At 48.9% G+C, this 15,790-nt stretch overlaps 1 protein-coding gene across 19 annotated transcripts in view; it reads left to right on the top strand.

The window, feature by feature from the left end:
- Positions 1–3,679: 3,679 nt before the first annotated feature.
- epb41l2 (erythrocyte membrane protein band 4.1 like 2) overlaps positions 3,680–15,790 on the top strand; it is a 122,839-nt gene continuing 110,728 nt past the window's right edge. For 6 of the 19 annotated variants that reach the window (XM_033021271.1, XM_033021268.1, XM_033021266.1 and 3 more), the window contains exon 1: positions 3,682–3,875. The gene's annotated coding sequence lies outside the window, so the exon portion shown is untranslated. Of the gene's footprint in view, positions 3,876–3,919; positions 3,998–4,347; positions 4,557–15,790 lie in introns of those variants that run through there. The other 13 variants (XM_033021259.1, XM_033021261.1, XM_033021274.1 and 10 more) reach the window with 6 other exon arrangements.

Raw genomic sequence — 15,790 nt, 5'->3', positions numbered from 1 at the left:
CAACTAAACACCTTAAAATAAATTGAGCATCGAGATAATGAGAAACGATCAGCTGTAACTGGGGTGAAAATGCAATGGGATTAAATAGCTAAATTAATTGTGGCATTATAATGTTTAAATAAATTGCTTTAATTCTTAGATATCATGGTTTTGGATCTCTAATGGCCAGTTCTCACGGTGCGACCTGAAGCAAGATGTCACCCGAGTGAAGTGGTCGTGGTCCAGCACGAGTTCCCCACGATAAAGAGTTCCCACGGTACTCGGCATTTCTGTTATTTGTGCGAGTGACTTGTCCGTCTCCCGATCTTTCCCGTTAATCTTGAATGAACATCGTGGACTGTAGTGTTGTTAATCACGTGGCACAAATGATGTTACTTTTTTTCACACACTATATTGTTTTTTTTCACCCGAGCTCTTTAATGAGCTGAAGAATAATCTGTTTTTTTTAGACAAATGTTGTTTGGTGTGATGCACCTTCTCTCAATATGTGCAAGAAGTCGTCCTTTTATTTTGTCAAATAGGAATAAAGACTGTGTCTCACATTGACCGTGATGATTGTCTTATTTTATTATCTACTGAGAGGTGAAACTTTCAGTCTGAAGAAGGCTCTCGACCCGAAACGTCACCCGTTCCTTCTCTCCAGAGATGCTGCCTGTCCCGCTGATTTGCTCCAAGCAACTGGTGTCTATCTTCAAAGGACTGACCACCGGGCTGGATGTCGGGGCTGGCGTGTTGCATTTCACAGACCGAACTGTCCAATTAATAGTAACAGATGGGCACTCCCTCTCAACCACATTCTCTTGCCTTCTCCCCATAACCTCCTGACAGCCGCACTAATCAGGAATGTATCTATCTCTGCCCCTATTCTTCACCCTTTTGACAGTAGTTTTGTTTTATTGGAGACGCGGGAGACAGCGGATGCTGGAATACTGAGCAAAACACGAAGTGCTGGAGGAACTCGGTGCATTTGTGTTTAAGAAGGAACTGCAGATGCTGGACGCTGGAGAAACTCAGCGGGTGCAGCAGCATCTATGGAACAAAGGAAATAGGCAACGTTTCAGGCCGAAACGTTGCCTATTTCCTTTGTTCCATAGATGCTGCTGCACCCGCTGAGTTTCTCCAGCATTTGTGTGTGTGGGTGGGAGTTGGGGGGAGCGGGGGGGAGAGAGATAAGGCAGCCTGAAGAAAGGGTCGCCTGTCCATTTCCCTCCGAAGATGCTGCCTGGCCCGCGGAGTTCCTCCAGTCTTAGAAACTGCTTTAGACCAAAAGAGACACAAACTGCTGGAGTAAAATAGCTCAGCAAGTGAGGTACCTGAACACTCAAAAATGAAAAAGAATGAAAATGTGATTATTTCACCTCCCTTCAACTATTTTGTGTTTCAGCATGAGAGGGATTATAACATTAGAGACATTCATCTTGTAGTGATGTGTTAATGAAGAATTGCAGACATCAATCTGATAGTAAAAAATATATTTATTTAACAATGAGGTAAAACAAGCACTGACAATCAAACTGCTCAGTTACTCACCGTTCGCAGGAGTTCCCACGGTACCCGCAAGAGTTATTACGGGTATCGCACGGGCCACTACGTTCATACAATGTTGCAACGCTCACCAAAAAGTGCTCAAGGCACTCTTGGAGAAATTCAAAAATGTTTGAATTTTCTCCCGACCTTACCAAGTCACACGACTACCTGCCGTTAGCACCACGGAGGTCCTCGGTGGTCCACGAATGCCGTACTGCTATCGCAGAAGGTTCCCACGATGTTAAATCTGGTTAAGTCTTGCTTCAGGTCGCACAGTGAGAAAGCCCTTTAACCACAATAATAATCTTTCAGGTTACAGACTCCCAACAAACTGTTCTCTTTAATGTCATCCTGGTGTATTGATATTTACTCTTCACTGTCTGGCCAGTTACAGTTTCACAATCCACCAGGTGCGCCACACACTGGACTACTGGTAGCCCCGCCAACAGTCTGTCTGTATTTTCGTCTTTTTAATTTTTTTTAATTGCGTGTTAAAAACCCGTGTAAATGTTCTCCGGTTATGTGGGGGTCGGGGGTCATTTTTTTTCAGTTTCTTACCTTGCTGGAGATGCAATTATTTTCCGGATCGCATCTCTGGTCGCTCTGCCACCATTTTTCTTCAATTGACAGGGACACGGGCCAATCAGAAGGTGCAAAGTTGACAACAGACTATAAAAGGTAGATAGAAATGCTGCAGAAACTCAGCGGGTGAGGCAGCATCAATGGAGCGAAGGAATAGGTGACGTTTCGGGGCAAGATCCTTCAATTCAATTCAATTCAATTCAACTTTAATGTCATTGCACAAATACAAGTACAGGTACAATGAAATGCAGTTTAGCGTCTGGTCATAGTGCAAGATAGTAGAAATAAAAATACTGGTTAAACAATGTGTGCACTGTGGATGAATTAAACTGGTACATAGGCAAATAAATGTACACAAATGGGACAGTATAAAAGATAGCTAGCGACGGGACTGAGTTCAGCAGTGTAATGGTGTTATTGAAAAAGCTGTTCCTCAGCCTGCTTGTGCGAGACCTGAGGTTCCTGTACCGCCTCCCCGATGGGAGGAGGGCAAATAGTCCATGGTTAGGGTGAGAGGGGTCCTTGATGATTTTCCCAGCCCGTCTCAGACACCGTGTGCGGTGAAGGGCAGCCATGGCAGGGAGCGGGGCACCGATGATGTGCTGAGCGGTTTTCACCACCCGTTGCAGTGCCTTCCTGTCAGCTGTGGTGCAGCTGCTGTACCATACCGTGAAGCAGTGGTCAGGATGCTTTCGATGGTACAGCAGTAGAAGTTGGACAGGATCTGAGGGGACAAGTGAACTTTCTTAAGCCTCCTCAGAAAGTAAAGGCGCTGCTGCGCCTTTTTGATCAGTTTGGTGGTATTGAGGGACCAGGACAGATCCTCTGAGATGTGTACCCCAATGAATTTGTAGTTGGAGACGCGCTCCACCTCAGTCCCGTTTATGTGGATGGGGGTATGTCTGCCACCTCTGGTCTTCCTGAAGTCAACGATGATTTCCTTCGTCTTCTTTGAGTTGAGGACGAGGTTATTATTGGTACACCAGGCTGCCAGGTTCTGGACCTCCTCCCTATAGGCTGATTCGTTGTTGTCCCTGATCACCGTGGTGCCACGGCAAATTTTATGATGGCGTTGGAGCCATACAACAGACTATGATGGCAGATGGAAGGGAGCCAATAATCATCGGGCCAGGAGCCATGGGACGATGCAGCTTTTGCCAAGGGGCATTCAGCCATCTAGCAAATAACATGGTGCGACAGGGCAGAAGGAAGATGCTTTGAAGAAAGGGGGAGGGGGGGATGTAGATATGAATGAGGGCGGCAAATCGGGACGTGTCCTCTCATTGGATGCGCATCAGTCAATCAAGCGGAGGCGGGACACGCTATTGGATTGGAGGCGGGACCATTCTATCCATTGGATGCGAGGTCTATCAATCATCCGGAGGCGGGACATGACAATCAATGGCAGGCGGGAAGTAATCATCTGGGGCCGTGGCATGTTCGTCGATTGGAGGAGGGTCATGACAACCATCTGTCAACCTATTGGCCTGTCAATCACCGGGAGGCGGGACTGCGTGTGATGACGGCATGACATGCTAATATTCCTAGCCCCGCCCCCTCCCCCACCCCCCGCCCTGTGGAAACCAAAGATCTCAGGGCATCAGTTCAGCGCGAGGGAAATTTCAAGCGCGGCGCTGGGGGGGCGGTGTTTACCGGCGGCTCCAGTGCTCTCCCCGCATCACCGCGGGCAGCGGCAACAACAGCGGCAGCACTAGCACCACCACCAGCAGAGGGGTGGGTGCCCGGGGCACGGCAGCGCCGAGTAGGTAAGGCCAGCACACGGCGGGGCAGCAGAGAGAGCCCCCGAGAGAGAGCCAGCGTGCCGGGGGTCTCGCCACCCGCTGGGGATCCGTCCCAAGAGCCGCGGCGCCATTTTGCGTTGAGATCCGTGATTTTTCTTTAAAAAAAATCTTTCCAGAGATTTTGCCTCGGTGTAGACTGGATTGTGATTATTTTCTCCTTCCTGTATCCCCACCCCCACTTGAAAGATCTGTGATTCCGTGCGTTGAATTGCCAAACAGTGAAGAGTGGAAAACTGTTCTCGCCCCGATAAAGAGGGGGAGGGGGGGTAATCATCTCGTCTAAGTTGGGCTAAGGGAGAAAAGCAGCCTCAAGATTAATTTCTCCTTGTTTTGTGTCATTTCGCTTCTTGCAGTGTAACGGTGTTGTTGGCTGGAGGTGGTGCAGCAGCTGCATGACAATCTGTTGGGTTTCAAAGTGCCGCGTCTGTCGTTGCCTCGCCCACTTCCAGGCTCGAGCGACTTGCAGAAACATTTTGCAGAGAAAGTTTTTGTTATTGTGACGGGTTTTGTGAAATATTACATTTTTTAAAGCTCATCATTTTGCAGTTCTCGTGGTCGATATTGTGCAGCAGTTCGCGCATTTTTTTCAGAAGCTTATCGTTCGTGTAAGCAAACGTTTTGTTTCAAGCCCACTTTAGCAGATGGGTAAGGATTAACTGCGATAATTATTACACGCATTACAATGTTTTCAATGCGTTTGTTTTCGTTATGTATTTGGAAGCATGTGTACATCTTCAGATTGTTCGCAGTCTCCAGAGTGTTTCTGTTCCGTGACTCATGGGCTGCGTCGCGTGGTTGTTTTGTATCACTTGTCTCTTTAAGATTTTGATATTACTTTTCTATTAATGCACTTAATTTTTGTGCGATGGAAAATCTAATTATAGATCGCGTCATTTAGAGATTTAAGACTGAAAATGGATAATTTCTTTTTTTAGTAACCAAAGTTATCAAAGTATAATTTTGTGTGTGTTGGATAAACAAAATATAGTGGCACAGCTGGTAGACTTGCTGCCTCACACGCCCGAGATCTGTGTTCGATCCTGTCCTCCGGCACTTTCTGTGTTCAATTTGCACATTCTCCCTGTAAGAGTGTGGGTTTCCTCGCACAACCCAAAGACGCATTGGGATTAACTTGTTCAAGAAGGAACTGCAGATGCTGGAAGATCGAAGGTACACAAAATTGCTGGAGAAACTCAGCGGGTGCAGCAGCATCTGTGGAGCGAAGGAAATAGGCGACGTTTCGGGCCGAAACCCTTCTTCAGACTGATGGGGGGTGGGGGGGAGAAGGAAGGAAAAGGGGAGGAGGAGGAGCCCGAGGGCGGGCGGATGGGAGGGTGGGAGGAGACAGCTAGAGGGTTAAGGAAGGGGAGGAGACAGCAAGGGCTAGCAAAATTGGGAGAATTCAATGTTAATGCCATCCGGACGCAAGGTCCCCAGGCGGAATATGAGGTGCTGTTCCTCCAATTTCCGCTGTTGCTCACTCTGGCAATGGAGGAGACCCAGGACAGAGAGGTCGGATTGGGAATGGGAGGGGGAGTTGAAGTGCTGAGCCACCGGGAGTTCAGGTAGGTTATTGCGGACTGAGCGGAGGTGTTCGGCGAAACGATCGCCCAACCTCCGCTTAGTCTCCCCGATGTAAATCAGCTGACATCTAGTGCATGCCATAGATTAAGCTCACACCAGGGTCTCATCCATACCCCGTAACACTGCTCTCTCTCCCCATCCCCGCACTCGCAACAAGGGCAGAGTCCCTCTGGTCCTCACCTTTCACCCCACCAGCCGGCAAATACAACACATAGTCCTCTGCCATTTCCGCCACCTCCAACGTGACCCCACCACTCGCCACATCTTCCCATCTCCCCCCATGTCTGCCTTCCGCAAAGACCGCTCCCTCCGCAACTCCCTCGTCAATTCTTCCCTTCCCTCCCGCACCACCCCCTCCCCGGGCACTTTCCGTTGCAACCGCAAGAAATGCAACACCTGTCCCTTCACCTCCCCCCTCGACTCCATTCAAGGACCCAAGCAGTCGTTCCAGGTGCGACAAAGGTTCACCTGTATCTCCTCCAACCTCATCTACTGCATCCGCTGCTCTAGATGTCAGCTGATTTACATCGGGGAGACTATGCGGAGGTTGGGCGATCGTTTCGCCGAACACCTCCGCTCAGTCCGCAATAACCTACCTGAACTCCCGGTGGCTCAGCACTTCAACTCCCCCTCCCATTCCCAATCCGACCTCTCTGTCCTGGGTCTCCTCCATTGCCAGAGTGAGCAACAGCGGAAATTGGAGGAACAGCACCTCATATTCCGCCTGGGGACCTTGCGTCCGGATGGCATTAACATTGAATTCTCCCAATTTTGCTAGCCCTTGCTGTCTCCTCCCCTTCCTTAACCCTCTAGCTGTCTCCTCCCACCCTCCCATCCGCCCGCCCTCGGGCTCCTCCTCCTCCCCTTTTCCTTCCTTCTCCCCCCCACCCCCCATCAGTCTGAAGAAGGGTTTCGGCCCGAAACGTCGCCTATTTCCTTCACTCCATAGATGCTGCTGCACCCGCTGAGTTTCTCCAGCAATCTTGTGTATCTTGGGATTAACTTTGCAGGTTAACTTGTCTCTGTAAAATTGCCCCTAATGTGTAGGGAGCGGGTGAGGAGAGTGGGATAACAGAACTTGTGTGAATGGGTGGTAGACAAAAAAACTGGAGAAAATCAGCGGGTGAGGCAACATCTGTGGAGCGAAAGAATAGACGACATTTCGGATGAGACCCTTTTTAGGACTGATGTCCGGGGGTGGGGGCGGAAAAAGAAAGGAAGAGGCGGAGGCAGTAGGCTGTGGGATAGCTGGGAATGGGAGGGGAAGGAGGGAGCAAGCAAGGACTACCTGAAATTGAAGAAGCCAATGTTCATTACGCTGGGGTGTAAACTACCCAAGCGAAATATGAGGTGCTGTTCTTCCAATTTGCGGTGAGCCTCAATCTGGCCATGGAGGAGGTTTATCTTCACTTTTAAGTGGGCTGCGTAGCTGCTGAGTAGAAGAATTGTAGCTTCTGTATGGAGGCCCAAAATAGGACTCCTTTGTCCTAAAGGTGCTTCTTAGCTGGCTAGCACTTTGTTTGTTGGCAGAGGTAGTAAAGCAAGGGTGTGTATTTCTCTGCAGCTGTCAGTGTAAATTGCTGCAGTTTGAGCAAAACATATCAATTTAGTTGGCTACAGTTAATGTGCTTTCAACCAATAAACCTATTAGTCCAACTGTAGCAGGTGTCTTCTGAGGTATTTCCCATTTTCTAACCTTGAGTACTCCCTACTAGTGGATGAGAAAGTGTGAAAACATAGAACTAGTATAAACAGGTGAGTGATGGTTGGCATGGACGATGCCCTGAAGAACCTGCTTCCATGCTGTGTCTTTACACTAAACAAACAGTGATCGTTGGATGGGCAGTGAGTCCAGGTAGAAGATGATGTTGTTGTCCACACGTAGGAAGGCTTTGGCTGGAGTGACTTCTCTTTCTTGCATTGTCACTTCCTTATACAGGTGCACAACCTTTTATCCGAAAGCCTTGGGACCAGACACTTTTCGTAATTCGGAATTTGTCGGTCTTCGGAATGGAATTTTTTTAGCGTAGATTTTAATGGCTGGCTCAGTGGTAGAGTGCTCGGCTCATATGCGCAAGGTCGCGAGTTTGCGCCTTGATCCCGGCAGTTCCTCGGTCGCGAGTTTGAGTCTTCAATGTAGTTTTTTCTTGCAGAATAAATGTCTGTATGAAATGCAGTGTGTTGAATGAATTCCTGAATTTATAAATGTGACCGCAGCATTGAATCACCTCTCGCACTCATGTCACCCTAGCGGGGCTACATGCCCTTAGGCGGCCAAAGGCGACATTTTCACACTCTTATATCCGTGTGCAGCAGAGGCGACGTGCGTTTGGCGCCAAACGTGAGCTTTGGTGAGCAGACGACATCCTGGAAAAAATGTCCGGTTTCTTCCAGGTAGCCGATATACCCTCCCGGGCAATATACCCTCCACTTCTCTTTTATGAAGGGGATTTAGTTCCCCTTTCTTCCAGGACCGACCGGAGGTTCCGCTGTCACCTCTGCGGGCCGCCCTCGGTGAACGTCCTGTCTCCCTGTCCCTGGGATAGCAGGCAGCGATCAAACAGCACAATACCCCCTTCCCCCTCCAACTCCAGAGGAATCCGCTCCCCGATGGGCCGCTACGGCGACAAGTGGCAGTTCGCCCACAGCCCGAGCTGCGCGACCCCAAGAACAAGACGTACCTTGCACACCATCAGCTTCTGCCCCTACGTGTTCCTCTGGAGTTGGAGCGGGGCTGGGCTGGAGTTGCTGATCTAGGATCTCCGTGCTTGCAATGGGCCTGGGGGTCGGTGTCCCGATGAGGGGGCTGTGGGCGAACTGCCACTTGTCGCCGTAGCAGCCCATCGGGGAGCGGCTTCTGGTGGTCCTGATGTCTCCGGCCAGTTTGCAGTTTTCCTCTGGAGTTGGAACGGGGCTGGGCTGCTGCTGGCTGTGGGTCTCTGGGATCTCCGTGCTTGCAGTGGGCCTGGGGGTCGGTGTCCCGTTGGTCCTGACGTCTCCGGTGACTGGCACTGACCTGCTAGCATCGCCGACATGAAGACAGTGCAAAGCCCCCGCACCGGTGCAATGGGCGGGGAGCTGGAGAGAGGAGGGAAGGGGTCACACACATGGCCGGGAAGCAGAGGGGTGTAGGTGGGGTGAAACTGAAGGCAGCGACAATCTGCTGCTGCCTGCCCGCTGAGTTAAAAAGTTCCCACGCAAGACTCACGATACACTGTGTATCATGCTACCGTGGGAACTTTTTAACTCAGCGGGCAGGCAGCAGCATATTGTCAATTATTAACCCTCCCGCGCAATATACCCTCACCTTCTCTTTTATGAATGGGGATTTAGTTCCCCTTTCTTCGAGGACTGACCGGAGGTTCCGCTGTCACCTCTGCGGGCCGCCCTCGGTGAACGTTTTCAAGGACCTTTCTTCAAGGACCGAAAAAATGTCCGCTATTCGGAGGTTTTCGTTATTTGGATCTTCGGATAAAAGGTTGTGCACCTGTACTTGTGTTATTTCTGAAAGACATGGCAAGAATCTCAAAGGTAGACAAAAATGCTGGAGAAACTCAGTGGGTGAGGCAGCATCTATGGAGCGAAGGAAATGGGCAACGTTTCGGGTTGAGACCCTTCTTCAGACTGATGTGGGGGGGGGGGGCGGGAAGAAGAAAGGAAGAGGCGGAGACAGAGGGCTGAGGGAGAGCTGGGAAGGGGAGGAGAAAGCCAGGACTACCTGAAATTAGAGGTCAATGTTCATAGTCTATCCCCTGCGATGGAGATAGTGAGGTCTAGAAATGGTAGGGAAATGTCTGAAATGGTCCAGGTGCATTTGAATGCAGGATGGAAGTTAGTGACGAAATGAATGAAGTCAGTGAGTTGTGTATGGGTGCAGGAGGTAGCACCAATGCAGTTGTCGATGTAGTGGAAGTAGAGTTTGGAGATAGGGCCATGGTATGCCTCGAACAAAGATTGTTCAACATACCCTACAAAGAGAGGTACGGCAGAGGTTCACCTGCACCTCCTCCAACCTCATCTATTGCATCCGCTGCTCGAGGTGTCAGCTGCTCTACATTGGTGAGACCAAGTGTAGGCTTGGCGATCGCTTAGCCCAACACCTCCACTCGGTTCGCAATAACCAACCTGACCTCCCGGTGGCTCAGCACTTCAATTCCCCCTCCCATTCTGAATCGGACCTTTCTGTCCTGGGCCTCCTCCATGGCCAGAGTGAGGCCCACTGTAAATTGGAGGAGCAGCACCTCATATTTCGCTTGGGCAGTTTACACCCCAGCGGTATGCACATTGACCTCCAATTTCAGGTAGTCCTTGCTTTCTCCTCCCCTTCCCAGCTCTCCCTCAGTCTCCGTCTCTTTCTTTCTTCTTCCCCACCCTCACATCAGTCTGAAGAAGGGTCTCGACCCGAAACGTCGCCTATTTCCTTCGCTCCATAGATGCTGCCTCATCCGCTGAGTTTCTCCAGCATTTTTGTCTACCCATTCACACAAGTTCTGTTATCCCACTTTCCTCACCCAATCCCTACACATTAGGGGCAATTTTACAGGGACAAGTTAACCTACAAAGCCAATGCGTCTTTGGGATGTGGGAGGAAACCCACACGCTTGCAGGGAGAATGTGCAAATTCAACACACAGTGCCCGAGGACAGGATCGAACACAGATCTCTGGCATGTGAGGCAGCAAGTCCACCAGCTGTGCCACTATATTTTGTTTTCCAACACTCAAAAATGTATACGTTGATAACTTTGGTTACTAAAAAAACCTGGGTGCTCTTGTTTCCTTCCTCATTCCAAAGGTGTGCAGGAACCTTTTTCAGACCCAAACCAAAATGTAATATTTTCCTTGTGTCCAGAGATTCTGTCTGACCTGTTGAGTTACTCCAGCTTTTTGTGTCTATCTTCAGTTCCTTCCTTCCTACACACACGATACTATACGATAGAACTTTATTAATCCCAGGAAATTGTGTGTATATGCATATGTATGTGTGTGTATATATATATATATCACACACACTCTTCATATATTTATATATTCATATATAAATATGCACTGTTTTGTTTTGTCGTTTATAACATTGTTTACAGAGTACTATGTTTACATATTCTGTTGTGCTGCTGCAAGTAAGGATTTCATTGTTCTAACTGGGATGTGAGAGAATAAAACACTCTTGACTTGCGTCGCTAATGTGTGGGAAAGAACTAGTGTACGGGTGATCAGTGGTCGACATTGGCCGAAGGGTCTGTTTCCACGCTGTATCATTAAATTAAACTAAAATCACTAAAACCAGAGGAAATCTAAAGAAGGGTCTCTACCTGAAACGTCACCCAATTTCTTCTATCCATAGATGCTGGCTGCTCCATGGAGTTCCCCCGCACAATTAAAGCATGGAATAGTCTTCACCCTACCATAGTTACCCAACCATACGCAACTAAATTTAAGGTAGCTCTTTTTTCCCAAGAATCCTTTTTTGCTTAAGTCCAAGTCAAGAGTCAAGAGAGTTTTATTGTCATGTGTCCCAGATAGGACAATGAAATTCTTGCTTGCTGCAGCACAACAGAATATGTAAACATCATACAGAACAGGAGATAAAAGTTCAGTGTGTCTATATACCATAGACCATATATAAACACAATAAATAAACAGATAAAGTGCAATAGGCTGTTATTTTTTGGAGTTTGGTCATGAAGGGTCCACTCCGGTTTAAATTCCATTTGGAATATTTTTGGAGGACCAGGAAACCAAGAAGCAAGAGATACTCCAGGGAGTTACTCCAGCTCCAGGGAGTGATTCTGTGTTGGTTTTCAGCGGTCGGGGCGAGGCGGCGCCCGGACAGCACTGGCGGCCAGAACTCCCACAATGCAAAGGGAGGGGGAAAGTGTCCGGCACCGACCAGTTGCGCGTGTGCCACCCCGATGATGCGCTGACTGTGGTTGTGCGCATGTGCAGGCGGATGAGGAGCAAGCGGAGACACGGGTGGCGGGCGGAGACGGAGAATGACAGAGAGAGATAGAGAGGGGGGCCCCGCTCAGAGTTGAACAATAGGTGTCCCGGGTGCTTGCCAAGCCGGGCAAAATGGCCTGGCGGAATTTTAGGTTGCCATTGGCACCCGGGCAACCGTTAATTTCGAGCCCTGGTAAGGACCAGCTTCGCTAGGCGGAGGAGAGTATCAGTAGATGGGGATTGGTTGGTTCTGCAGTCGAGGAAGAAACAGAGGGCATGGAATAGAATAGAATGCCTTTTATTGTCATTCAAACAGACAAGGTTTAAACAAAATTTCATTCCCACAGTCATGACATTACAAAAAAAAAACCAAGACACACACTTAACACAATTTACGCAAACATCCATCACAGTGAAACTCCAACACCACCTCACTGTGATGGAAGGCAAAAGTCTTATCTCTTCCCTTTGTTCTTCTCTCGCGGTCCAGCAGTCCAACTGCAGCGTCGCGGCGACTTGGGGTCACGATGTTAAAGCCCCCGGCGGGCGATGGTAAATCCCGCGGCCGTTTAAGCTGTGCCGGGCGATTTTAGGACCCGCTCCGAATCATTTAAACCCCGCGATTCCAGCGGGAGAAGTTGCCGTTGCGGGAGCTCCGAAATGCGGTCTCCCACCAGTGTCCTGCTGATGAAGCCGAATTTTAGTTAAAATATAAGAAGATATTAAATTGGCTTCTGGGCTAGCTTACAGCTTATATTTAGTCTCAAATTAGGCTAGCTCCCGATGTTCCTGTCCACTGGGCCTGCGGCCGGAGCCTCCGAAGTTCCGAAGTCGGGTTGCAGCATCGCGCCACCACAGCTCTCCCCGTTCCAAAGTCGGCCAGCTCCGCGATGGTGAGTCCGCAGGCTCCGCGACTGGAGCCCTCAGATTGGTTCCGGTTGGAGGCCGCCGCCAGCTCCACGATGTAAGACTCCTGGTGGGGGATGGAGGTGTAGAGTGACTGGACATCCATGGTGAAGGCGAAGAGGGAATGGCGGCCTGGAAAGCGGAAGTCATGGAGTAGGCGAAGAGTGTGTCTTGGACATAGGTAGGGAGGGATTTAACCATGGGGGATAGGATGGAGTCGAGGTATGTGGAAATAAGTTCAGTAGTACACGAACAGGCAGAAGCAATGGGTCTGCCAGGACAGTCAGGTTTGTGGATTTTGGGGAGAAGGTAAAATCGGGCTGTGCGGGGCTGGGGAACGATGAGGTTGGAGACTTGGGAGGGCAGGAAGTGATGAAGTCAGTGATAGTGTTAGAGATAGTGGCCTGGTGCTCGTCTGTGGGGTCATTGTCCAAGGATAAGTAGGAGGAGGTGTCTGAGAGTTAGCGCGTGGCCTCAACCTTATAGAGATCAGCGCGCTAGACTTCCACGGCACCTCCCTTGTCGGCAAGTTTGATCACCCAGTCTGGGTTGTTGCAGAGTGAGTGGAGGACTGTACGTTCGGGGGGGGGGGGGGAAGGAGAGCACAGGGGATGTCAGTGAGGACTGAATAGAGACAGGAATGGGGATCAGTGCGGGATGAAGAGGAGGGCTCTCAGGATAAGGGGAGTGGAGGGGGGCGTATGAGAGAGAGAGAGAGAGAGAGGAAGGGGCAGAGGAGGTGGGAAGGAAGGTCAGCGCTCCTCATACAACACATGTCAGGCACAGAAATCGCAACCAAAATATGGAGGGGACCGCGGACAGAATATCTTGGCGGCCGCGCGTGCATGCGCGCGCGCACGCACACACGCACGCACGCACGCGCGCGCGGCTTCTGTGAACGGTAATTTCAGCTCAATCCAGCGCTAAATGCAGCTCAGCTGCCTGTCTCGCCTACAGCCCCGTCTCAATCCACACATGGCTGCTGGTTAACCTGGCGGGACAGGCTGAGCTGAGCTGGGTTTTGCGCTGGCTGGGGGCGCCGCGCCCGTCTGACTCCCGACGCCTCTGGCCATCCCCGGGCGTGTGGAGGCTCTCGAGTGGGGACGGGGATGGTCCAGCGATTGCAGCGCCGGACACCAGGATCGATCCTGGCTGCGGTGCAGGTCTGCCGAGAGTGTTTTGGTTCGTCTCCCTCCTCCAATCACCCCCTCCTCCCTACCCCTACCCCTACTCTACTTCCGCCTCTGACCGACACCTCCCTCCTCCAAGGGTCTGTTTTGAAAGAGCCGTTGGCGGAGTGGCAGCAGCTGCCGCTAACACGCCGGGCGGGGCGGGGTGCGGGAGGAGGAGATGGAGCCGTCGCCGCTGCTGCCCGTCTTTAGCTCCGACCCTCCGTCACGCCACACTTAGCATCTTTCCCACAACCGTCGCCGACACAAAACGTCACGTTCCTTTTCTCCAGAGATGCTGCCGGACCCGCAGAGTTACTCCAGTTTTTGTGTGTCTATCTTCGGTATAAACCAAGTTGCCAAGCCAGGCAAAATGACTCGCCGTTTAGGTTGCCCGGCGGCAGTTTGAGTGGTCATTGGCACCCGGGCAACCGTGAATTTCGAGCCCTGTATTGTTAGCAGTATTTTTTAAGAAAAGGATTTGCATTAATAGAATTCACAGAACCTGTTTGTGTTGTAACGGCACATCTTGTGTGGGAGAAGTTTGCATGCTACTGCGTTAAGGAGCAGCAATTATATTTTGACAGTTTTCGAACATTGTACTGGGAGGATTGGTAAACCTGTGTTACTATGGGCAAAAGTGTCCCGCCTGAAGCAATTTCAAACAGGAAACATAAAGTGTTTCATTACCTTAATATGCAATGAATTTGTGCAACTGATAAGGGAAACATTTTCTGTTTTCAGCATTAAGCTGCCTTTACACATAAATTAAATGGACAATAACTGATGTGTTTCTATTTATCTAACTGCACTTTTGTAAACTTCATTTTTAAAAGCCACAAGTTTGCAGCTATATGCACATTGTGGCTTTTATCATCCCTAGTAGGGTTCTTAAAACAAATTTGAACCAGGGTGGAGCTTCACACCTATACACAAGTGCATCTATGCGTTAACCTTTTTATGTAGCCTGCAGTATGGCTATTCTGTGAAATTGTTGAAATATAGATGTAATGCACACATCTACCAACTTGTGCTTTTCATTAGAATTGAGAATGGAGAGGGAGAAATCTGATGTGAAAGCTGTGGTCAGTCTTGAGTTATTTATTAAAGAGCATGAATGATGTGGCTTTGTAGGAAGGAACTGCAGATGCTGGTTTAAACCGAAGATAGACACAAGAAGCTGAAATAACTCAGCGGGACAGGCAGCATCTCTGGAGAAAAGGAATAGGTGTTTTTTTGGGTTAAGACCCTTCAAACCAGTGTAGTCAGGCAGTATAGTTGGACTGCTTTCATTCTTTGCAGCTGAGAAACGCAGCAGCATTATTACATTTAATTGCCTCCTGGGAAATACTGTTCTGGTTGATACGGTGCATGTCTTCTTAATAAAGCATAAAACACTAAGTTTAGTGTTGTACATTCAAATATTGAATTATTCTTTTAATCCTCTCTTGTAGCACTGAAATACATTTAATTCACTGAAATGGCCAGCTTTGAATGGCGAGATGGTCATTGTATTTTGCAGCTTGTCCATTTTTGAGTTTGGTGTTAGACCACTCTACCGTATAGACTGGAAAGTAAAAGTGACAACTTTGACAGTCGTCTTTGTTTTCAGCTTGTATGTTTATATTTTTCCTGTAAATATTTGAAAATGTTGGTGTGGTGAAACCTTTATCCTTGTGAATGAGTTGTCCTAATAGTTTGCTTTGTTAATCAGCTGGAGTCGAGTGGGGATGAAGAAACCGAGTGGCTAATAGAAGGTCAATTAGTGACACATTATCCACTCACTTTGAGAAAGATGGTGGTCTGAGAGGGTAGAACAAAGCAGCATTCTTTTTTTAATTTCTTGTTCCTTTGTCTTTTCACTTTTCGATTAGCACAAGTAGGAAATTATGGAACAGGATCTGCATCTTTAGAAAGCTGTTTGTATTGTAGAATCTCTTGGGAATATGATTTTAACTGTTAATGCTGCCAAACCAAACCCCACACGAAGCATTGCTTGAGACTGCCTATTAAAAGAGAATGTGGGGTTTGGATGAGTGCACAATATAAATATCCTGGATTACTGGCATGAGAGAATAGGGAAGAAACTGGTCGTTAACCTAATCCTTGCAACACCTGCTTGTAATTGCACTAGGTGGAAAGAAGAGAAGCTTCAATTTTCCCTCTGGTCCTCATTTCTGAAGAGGCTGGGTTTAATGTCAGGTAAATTGGTGCAATTACATTGGCTAATGAAAACTACTTGTTAATTTAATAATTTAATTCATACAGTAATAGACAGCCCT

The sequence above is a fragment of the Amblyraja radiata genome, chromosome 5 (assembly GCF_010909765.2).
Source record: "Amblyraja radiata isolate CabotCenter1 chromosome 5, sAmbRad1.1.pri, whole genome shotgun sequence".
NCBI classification, from domain to species: Eukaryota; Metazoa; Chordata; class Chondrichthyes; order Rajiformes; family Rajidae; genus Amblyraja; species Amblyraja radiata.
The sequence above is the reverse complement of the archived record's forward strand: the minus strand, read 5'-3'. Positions and strand labels throughout refer to the sequence as shown.